Genomic DNA, 10,000 nt, shown 5'->3' on the forward strand with positions numbered 1-10,000 from the left:
GGTTCCTGAGCCTACTGGGCTCTATCATATCTACACTTGAAACTGTGTATGGAGTCAGCCTCCACCACATTGCTTCCAAATGCATTCAATTTGTCAACCACTCTGACACTAAAAAAGTTCTTCCTAATATCTCTGTGGCTCATTTGGGCACTCACTTTCCACCCGTGTCCCCTAGTGCATGTGGCCCTTGTGTTAAATAGCCTGTCTTTATCAACCCTGTCGATTCCCTTGAGAATCTTGAATGTGGTGATCATGTTTCCCCTAACTCTTCTGTCTTCCAACGAGGTGAGGTTTAATTCCCGTAGTCTCTCCTCGTAACTCATACCTCTCAGCTCGGGTACTAGTCTGGTGGCAAACCTTTGAACCTTTTCCAGTTTAGTCTTATGCTTGACTAGATATGGACTCCATGCTGGAGACGCATACTCCAGGATTGGTCTGACATATGTGGCATATAATGTTCTGAAAGATTCCTTACACAAGTTTCTAAAGGCCGTTCTTATGTTAGCCAACCTGGCATATGCTGCTGATGTAGTCCTCTTGATATGAGCTTCAGGGGACAGGTCTGGCGTGATATCAACCCCCAGGTCTTTCTCTCTCTCTGACTCTTGAAGTATCTCATCACCCAAATGATACCTTGGTCTCCTGCTTCCTACCCTTATCTTCATTACATTACATTTGCTTGGGTTAAACTCTAACAGCCCTTTGTTCGACCATTTCTGCAGCTTGTCTAGGTCTTCTTGAAGCCTCAAGATGTCCTCCTCTATCTTAATCCTTCTCATAATTTTGGCGTCGTCAGCAAACATTGAGAGGAATGAGTCTATACCCTCTGGGAGATCATTTACGTATATCAGAAACAGGATAGGCCGAGTACAGAGCCCTTTGGGACTCCACTTGTGACTTCACGCCATTCTGAGGTCTCACCCCTCACTGTAACTCTCTGCTTCCTATTGCTTAGGTACTCCCATATCCACTGTAGCGTCCTACCAGTTACTCCTGCCTGTTTCTCCAGCTTATGCATCAACCTTTTATGGGGTACTGTGTCAAAGGGTTTCTGACAGTCCAAAAAAGTGCAGTCTCCCCATCCTTCTCTTTCTTGCTTAATCTTTGTCACCTGATTGTAGAATTTTATCAAGCCTGTAAGGCAAGATTTACCCTCCCTGAACCCATGTTGGTGGGTTGTCACGAAGTCTCTTCTCTCCAGATGTGTTACTAGGTTTTTTCTCACAATCTTCTCCATCACCTTGCATGGTATACAAGTTAAGGACACTGGCCTGTAGTTCACTGCCTCTTGTCTGTCACTCTTTTTGTATATTGGTACTACATTAGCAATCTACCATATTTCTGGTAGGTCTCCCGTTTCCAGTGACCTACTATACATTACGGAGAGTGGCAAGCAAAGTGCTCCTGCACACTCTTTCAATACCCATGGTGAGTTCCGTTCGGCCCAACAGCTTTTCTCACATCCAGCTCCAATAGGTGCTTCTTGACCTCATCTCCTGTAATTTCGAACCTATCTAAGGTCACCTGGTTTGCTGCCAACTCTTCTAGCGCCGTGACATCTGCCTGTTCTATTGTAAAGACCTGGAACCTTTTGTTGAGTTCTTCACACACTTCTTTGTCATTCTCTGTGTACCTGTCCTTGCCCATCCTAAATTTCATCACCTGTTCCTTCACTGTTGTCTTTCTCCTGATGTGACTGTGTAGTAGCTTTGGTTCGGTCTTGGCTTTATTAGCTATATCATTTTCATACCTTTTCTCAGCTGCTCTTCTCACACTAACATACTCGTTCCTGGTTCTCTGGTATCTCTCTCTACTTTCTGGTGTTTTGTTATTACGCAAGTTCCTACATGCCCTTTTGTTCAGCTCCTTTGCTTTCATACATTCCTTATTACACCATGGATTCTTCCTTTGCTTCTCTGTTTTTCCTGTCGGGCTGGGACAAACCTGCTTACATCCTCTTGACATTTTTGGGTGACATAGTCCATCATGTCTTCTACGGGCTTGGTTCCGAGTTCTGTGTCCCAATGTATATCCCATAGGAATTTATTCATCTCCTCATAGTTTCTCTTTCGGAACGCCAGCCCTTTGTTTCCCAGTTCTTTTTTGGGGGGTGATAATTCCTAGCTCAACCAGGTACTCAAAGCTCAATACACTATGATCACTCATTCCCAAGGGGGCTTCCAACTTAACTTCCCTTATATCCTACTCATTTAGGGTAAATATCAGATCAAGCAAGGCTGGTTCATCCCCTCCTCTCATTCTTGTCGGTCCCTTGACGTGTTGACTTAGAAAGTTTCTTGTTGCCACATCCAGCAGCTTACCTCCCCATGTGTCCGGGCCTCCATGTGGGTCTCTCTGTTCCCCCAATCTATCTTCCCATGGTTGAAGTCTCCCATGATTAGTAGTCTGGATCCATTCCTGCTAGCCACAGAAGCTGCTCTCTCTATTATATTGATGGTGGCCAAGTTGTTTCTATCATATTCCTGTCTGGGTCTTCTGTCGTTCGTTGAGGGGGTTATATATGACTACTACTAAAATTTTCTGTCCTCCAGCTGCTATGGTGCCTGATATAAAGTCACTGAAACCTTCACAGTTCTGAATTACCATCTCATCGAAACTCCAACCTTCTCTTGGTAGCAAAGCTACACCACCCCCTCCTCTCCCTTCTCTCTCTTTCCTCACTACATAGTAGCCCTATGGAAACATTGCGTTTGTTATGATTTTCGTTAGCTTTGTTTCTGTGAGTGCTATTATGTCTGGGTTTTCTTCTAGTGCCCATTCTCCGAGTTCACTTGTTTTATTTGAAATCCCATCTATGTTAGTGTACATTGCCTTGAAGCTCACTTTCTTCTGTTCATTTTCTTGTCCCTTTCTTGGTGAGCATTCTGCTGGTGTGGGAAGCTGTTCCGTGGGTGGGAAGATCTGTGAGGTGGTTTGCAGGGTCTCAGAGGATTTTGGGGTGGGGGGTGGGGTTTAATGGAAGGAGGGACAGGTAGGGTGTGGGTTAAGGAGATAGGGGGGACATGGAGGATACGGGTTGAGGGGGAGGAGGGATAGGGAGGGTATGAGATAAAGGGGGAGGGGGGAAAAGGGGGAGGGGGGCATGATGGGAATGGGAAAGGGGTGACAGGGTCAGAATGGGGTGAGGGGGGAGGGTTGGGTGGGGGCAGGTAGGGTGAGGGGAAGGGACGGTTTCTATGGAGAGAGGGGTGGTGGTGTTGCCCTCCCCTCTAGTGTTGCTGGGATGCTGGTTTTGGGTTCCCCCTTCTTGTCTCTAGGACTGTTGTGTTGGGGGCTGTGATTTCCTGGTTTCCTCCTCTCTCCCTGAGCTTCCTCCTTGCCTCTGCTGCCCTGGCTTTCTACTCCTTCGTCCTGTCCCTCTGCAGGAATACTTTTTTGTATCCCTCCACATGCTGCAGACGACTCTTATTTTCAAGAATATCCTCCTTCATGGTTTCGTTTGTAAACACATCCTTTACAAGTCGGTTTCTGTCCTTGTTGTACCAGCCCTACCTGAAAACCTTCTCAATGTTTTGTTCAGCCCCTTCCATCTGTAACCCCCTTCAGTAGCCCATGTACTGCCTCTCTATCTTTGCTATTCCATTCTTGCCTGTTGGATCCTACCTGTTCTTTGATGCCTACAACTACCATTGATCTTTTTCTCTCCAGTAGCTGAGTGGTGCACCTTGCTGCTTCCTGTGATGTAGCTGCTTGCATCGCTACCTCCCTCACTGTGGCCATTGCTTCTGAGATCTTTTTCAGTCTTTCCACAAATGTTTCAGGTAATGAGTGTGGTATAATGTGTGTGTGTGTTGCGGAGGGATACGGGTGAGGGCGGGTGGGAACGTGTGGGGGGGAGGGAGGGGTGTTCTGGTGGAGACTACTTTCTCACCTATGTGTGAAAAACTAGTCCCAAATGAGCCGTATATTTCTCGAGATTCGTTTGAGTTAATTTAGCTTATATCCAAGCCTGAGTTATATACCAAATAAACACTGTGCACCGTTAGATTGACACAAGAGACTGACACTTAAAGGCCACTTCAACCCCCAAGTGCACAATAGGTGAGTTTATGGAGCAATCCGCGTTCTGTAGTCCTTGTTTGCGCTCGCATTGCTGCCAGGCGCCAGGTTTCCTCCGTGACACCGATGTCGTACTCCTTGATTACTTGCTACTTTGCACTATCAGACACAGTCACTGAAACAACTATTTCCCATCCAAAGTGTTTCACTTCGTAATACAGTTCCGCAATGGTTTTCCTCGGTATTACTCAGATGTCATGAGTTATGAATACCTTTTCTAGGAGCGCATCAACAACGTGACCCTACCCTACCACGTACCGGCTGGTTGTGTGTGTGTGTGTGTGTGTGCTCACCTACTTATGCTCACTTATTTGTGCTTGCGGGGGTTGAGCTTTGGCTCTTTGGTCCCTCCTCACATCTGTCAATCAACTGGTATACAGATTCCTGAGCCTACTGGGCTCTATCATATCTACATTTGAAACTGTGTATGGAGTCAGCTTCCACCACATCCCTGCTTAATGCATTCCACCTGTTAACTACTCTGACACTGAAAACGTTCTTTCCAACATCCCTGTGGCTCATGTGGGTACTCAGTTTCCACCTGTTTCCTCTTGTTCGCGTACCACCAGTGTTGAATAGTTTATCCTTGTCTACCTTGTCAATTTCCCTGAGGATTTTGTTGGTAGTGATCATTTCTCCCCTCTCTTCTGTCTGCCAGTGTCGTAAGGTGCATTTCCTGCAGCTTTTCCTCGTAACTCATGCCTCTTAATTCTGGAATTAGTCTAGTGGCATACTTCTGAACTTTTTCTAGCTTCGTCTTGTGCTTGACAAGGTACGGGCTCCATGCTAGGGCCGTATACTCCAGGATTGGTCTTACGTATGTGGTATACAATATTCTGAATGATTCCTTACACCGGTTCCTGAAGGCTGTTCTGATAGCCAGCCTCACATATGCCGCAGACGTAACTCTTTATGCGGACTTCAGGAGACAGGTTTGGTGTGATATCAACTCCTAGGTCTTTCTCTCTTTCCGTACTCATCTAATTGTGCTTGCGGGGGTTGAGCTTTGGCTCTTTGGTCCCGTGTGTGTATGAGTGTGTGTGTGTGTGTGTGTGTGTGTGTGTGTGTGTGTGTGTGTGTGTGTGTGTGTGTGTACTCACCTAGTTGTACTCACCTAGTTGTGCTTGCGGGGGTTGAGCTCTGGCTCTTTGGTCCCGCCTCTCAACCGTCAATCAACAGGTGTACAGGTTCCTGAGCCTATTGGGCTCTATCATATCTACACTTGAAACTGTGTATGGAGTCAGCCTCCACCACATCACTTCCTAATGCATTCCATTTGTCAACCACTCTGACACTAAAAAAGTTCTTTCTAATATCTCTATGGCTCATTTGGGCACTCAGTTTCCACCTGTGTCCCCTAGTGCGTGTGCCCCTTGTGTTAAACAGCCTGTCTTTATCAACCCGGTCAATTCCCTTGAGGATCTTGAATGTGGTGATCATGTCCCCCCTAACTCTTCTGTCTTCCAACGATGTGAGGTTTAATTCCCGTAGTCTCTCCTCGTAGCTCATACCTCTCAGCTCGGGTACTAGTCTGGTGGCAAACCTTTGAACCTTTTCCATTTTAGTCTTATCCTTGACTAGATAGGACTCCATGCTGGTTTGCATACTCCAGGATTGGCCTGACATATGTGGTATACAAAGTTCTGAATGATTCTTTACACAAGTTTCTGAATGCCGTTCGTATGTTGGCCAGCCTGGCATATGCCGCTGATGTTATCCTCTTGATATGTGCTGCAGGAGACAGGTCTGGCGCGATATCAACCCCCAAGTCATTTTCTTTCTCTGACTCCTGAAGAATTTCCTCTCCCAGATGATACCAATTATCTGGCCTCCTACTCCCTACAGCTATCTTCATTACATTACATTTAGCTGGGTTAAACTCTAACAACCATTTGTTCGATCATTCCTTCAGCTTGTCTAGGTCTTCTTGAAGCCTCAAACAGTCCTCTTTTGTTTTAATCCTTCTCATAATTTTGGCATCGTCCGCAAACATTGAGAGAAATGAATCGATACCCTCCGGGAGATCATTTACATATATCAGAAACAAGATAAGACCGAGTACAGAGCCCTGTGGAACTCCACTGGTGACTTCACGCCAATTGGTGGTCTCACCCCTCACCGTAACTCTCTGCTTCCTATTGCTTAGGTACTCCCTTATCCACTGGAGCACCTTACCAGCTACACCTGCCTGTCTCTCCAGCTTATGTACCAGCCTCTTATGCGGTACTGTGTCAAAGGCTTTCCAAAAATCCAGGAAAATGCAGTCCGCCCAGCCCTCTCTTTCTTGCTTAATCTTTGTCACCTGATCGTAAAATTCTATCAAGCCTGTAAGGCAAGATTTATCATCCCTGAACCCATGTTGGCGATTTGTCACGAAGTCCCTTCTCTCCAGATGTGTTACCAGGTTTTTTCTCACGATCTTCTCCATCACCTTGCATGGTATACAAGTCAAGGACACTGGTCTGTAGTTCAGTGCCTCTTGCCTGTCGCCCTTTTTGTATATTGGGACCACATTCGCCGTCTTCCATATTTCTGGTAGGTCTCCCGTCTCCAGTGACTTACTATACACTATGGAGAGTGGCAAGCAAAGTGTCTCTGCATATCCTTTCAGTATCCATGGTGAGATCCCGTTTGGACCAATAGCCTTTCTAACATCCAGATCCAGCAGGTGTCTCTTGACCTCCTCTCTCGTCGTAATTTCGAACTCTTCCAAGGCTGCCTGGTTTACCTCCCTTTCTCCTAGCACAGCAACTCCACCTTGTTCTATTGTGAAGACCTCCTGGAACCTCTTGTTGAGTTCTTCACACACCTCTTTGTCATTCTCTGTATACCTGTCCTCGCCTGTTCTAAGTTTAAATACCTGTTCTTTCACTGTTGTTTTCCTTCTGATGTGACTGTGTAGTAGCTTTGGTTCGGTCTTGGCTTTGTTAGTTATATCAATTTCAAAACTTTTCTCTGCTTCTCTTCTCACCCTGAGGTACTCATTCCTGGTTCTCTGGCATCACTCTCTGCTTTCTGGTGTTCTGTTATACCGGAAGTTCCTCCACGCCCTTTTGTTCAGTTTCTTCGATTCCATACATGCCCTATTATACCATGGATTCTTTTGTTGCTTCTCGGATTTTTCCCTTTGGGTCGGGATGAACCTGTTTACTGCCTCCTGACACTTTTGGGTAACATAGTCCATCATACCCTGTACAGACTTTTCTCTGAGGTCTGTGTCCTAAGGTATTTCACTTAGGAAACTTCTCATCTGTTCATAATTCCCCTTTCGGTATGCCAGCCTTTTGTGTGTGTGTGTGTACTCACCTAATTGTGCTTACGGGGTTTGAGCTCTGGCTCTTTGGTCCCGCCTCTCAACCGTCAATGAACTGGTGTACAGATTCCTGAGCCTACTGGACTCTGTCATATCTACATTTGAAACTGTGTATGGAGTCAGCATCCACCACATCACTTCCTAGTGCATTCCATTTACTAACTACTCTGACACTGAAAAAGTTCTTTCTAATGTCTCTGTGGCTCATTTGGGTACTCAGCTTCCACCTGTGTCCCCTTGTTCGCGTCCTCTAGTATTAAATAGTTCATCCTTGTTTACCCGGTCGATTCCCCTGAGGATTTTGTAGGTTGTGATCATGTCCCCCTTACTCTTCTGTCTTCCAGTGTCGTAAGGTGCATTTCCCGCAGCCTTTCCTCATAACTCATGCCTCTTAGTTCTGGGACTAGTCTAGTAGCATACCTTTGGACTTTTTCCAGCTTCGTCTTGTGCTTGACAAGGTACGGCTCCATGCTGGGGCCGCATACTCCAGGATTGGTCTTACATATGTTGTGTACAAAATTCTGAATGATTCCTTACACAGGTTCCTGAACGCCGTTCTGATGTTAGCCAGCCTCGCATATGCCGCAGACGTTATTCTCTTTATGTGGGCTTCAGGAGACAGGTTTGGTGTGATATCAACTCCTAGATCTTTCTCTCTGTCTGTTTCATTAAGTACTTCATCTCCTATTCTGTATCCTGTGTCTGGCCTCCTGTTTCCACTGCCTAGTTTCATTACTTTGCATTTACTCGGGTTGAACTTCAACAGCCATTTGTTGGACCATTCACTCAGTCTATCTAGGTCATCTTGTAGCCTCCTACTATCATCCTCTGTTTCAATCCTCCTCATAATTTTTGCATCGTCGGCAAACATTGAGAGGAACGAATCTATACCCTCCGTGAGATCATTTACATATGCCAGAAACAGTATAGGTCCAAGGACTGACCCATGCGGGACTCCACTTGTAACGTCTCGCCAATCTGAGACCTCACCCCTCACACAGACTCGTTGTCTCCTGTTGCTTAGGTACTCCTCTATCCACCGGAGTACCTTCCCTTTCACTCCAGCCTGCGTCTCCAACTTTCGCACTAGCCTCTTGTGTGGCACTGTATCAAAGGCTTTCTGACAACCCAAAAATATGCAGTCTGCCCACCCTTCTCTTTCTTGCCTTATTTTTGTTGCCTGGTCGTAGAATTCAAGTAACCCTGTGAGGCAGGACCTGCCATCCCTAAAACCATGTTGATGCTGTGTTACAAAGTTCCTTCGCTCCAGATGCTCCACTAGTTTTTTTCGCACAATATTCTCCATCAGCTTGCATGGTATGCAGGTTAGGGACACAGGCCTGTAGTTCAATGCCTCCTGTCTATCCCCTTTCTTGTATATCGGGACTACGTTAGCTGCTTTCCAAATATCTGGCAGTTCCCCTGTTGCCAGTGATTTGTTATACACTATGGAGAGTGGTAGGCACAGTTCTCCTTCTCCTTCCTTTAGAACCCAAGGGGAGATTCCATCTGGGCCTATACCCTTTGTCACATCCAACTCTATTAAACACTTCCTTACTTCCCCGCTGGTAATCTCAAACTCTTCCAGTGGTTCCTGGTTATCTATTCCCACACTTACCTCTGGAATTTCTCCTTGCTCTAAGGTGAAGACCTCCTGGAATTTCTTATTCAATTCCTCACACACTTCCTTGTCATTTGTAGTGAATCCTTCCGCCCCTATCCTTAATTTCATAACCTGTTCCTTTACTGTTGTTTTTCTCCTGATGTGGCTATGCAACAATTTAGGCTGAGTCTTTGCCTTGCTTGCGATGTCATTTTCGTATTGTCTTTCTGCCTCTCTTCTCATCCTGACATATTCGTTCCTGGCATTCTGGTATCTTTCTCTGCTCTCCAGTGTCCTGTTATTCCTATAGTTTCACCATGCCCTTTTACTTTGCTGCTTAGCTAGCCCACATCTCTGATTAAACCATGGGTTTCTCATTTTCATTTCTCTGTTTTCCTTTTGGACTGGGACAAACTTGTTTGCTGCGTCCTTGCACTTCTGTGTGATGTAATCCATCATATCTTGGGCCGTCTTTCCCCTGAGCTCTGTTTCCCATGCTATATCTGTTAGGAATTTTCTTATCCCCTCATAGTTTCCCTTTCGGTATGCTAACCTTTTGGTTTCGGTATCCCTCCTCGAGTTCAATAACCCTTCTTCAATCAAGTACTCAAACACCAGTACACTGTGGTCGCTCATTTCTACTGGGTCCTCAAAACCGATTTTTCTTATGTCGGAATCGTTCAGAGTGAAGACTAGGTCGAGTCTCGCTGTTTCATCATTGCCTCTCATCCTTGTGGGTTCTCTGACATACTGGGTTAAAAAGTTTCTTGTCACCACCTCCAATAGTTTGGCTCTCCACGTACCCTCGCCTCCATGCGGTTCCTTGTTCTCCCAGTCAATCCTTCCGTGATTGAAGTCGCCCATGATGAGCAGGTGGGATCTATTTCTACAGGCAGCAGAGGCTGCCCTCTCAATTATAGTGTTAACTGCCATGTTGTTGTTTTTCATACTCTTGACTGGGTCTTCTGTCATTTGGTGGAGGGTTGTATATTACTGCTACTACT

At 45.9% G+C, this 10,000-nt stretch overlaps 1 protein-coding gene across 1 annotated transcript in view; it reads left to right on the forward strand.

Moving 5' to 3' along the window:
- Positions 1-10,000, forward strand: part of LOC138350787 (Golgi-associated olfactory signaling regulator-like) — a 95,137-nt gene that overhangs the window by 22,026 nt on the left and 63,111 nt on the right. The window lies entirely within an intron of this gene.

The sequence above is a fragment of the Procambarus clarkii genome, chromosome 47 (genome assembly GCF_040958095.1).
Source record: "Procambarus clarkii isolate CNS0578487 chromosome 47, FALCON_Pclarkii_2.0, whole genome shotgun sequence".
Lineage (NCBI taxonomy): Eukaryota > Metazoa > Arthropoda > Malacostraca > Decapoda > Cambaridae > Procambarus > Procambarus clarkii.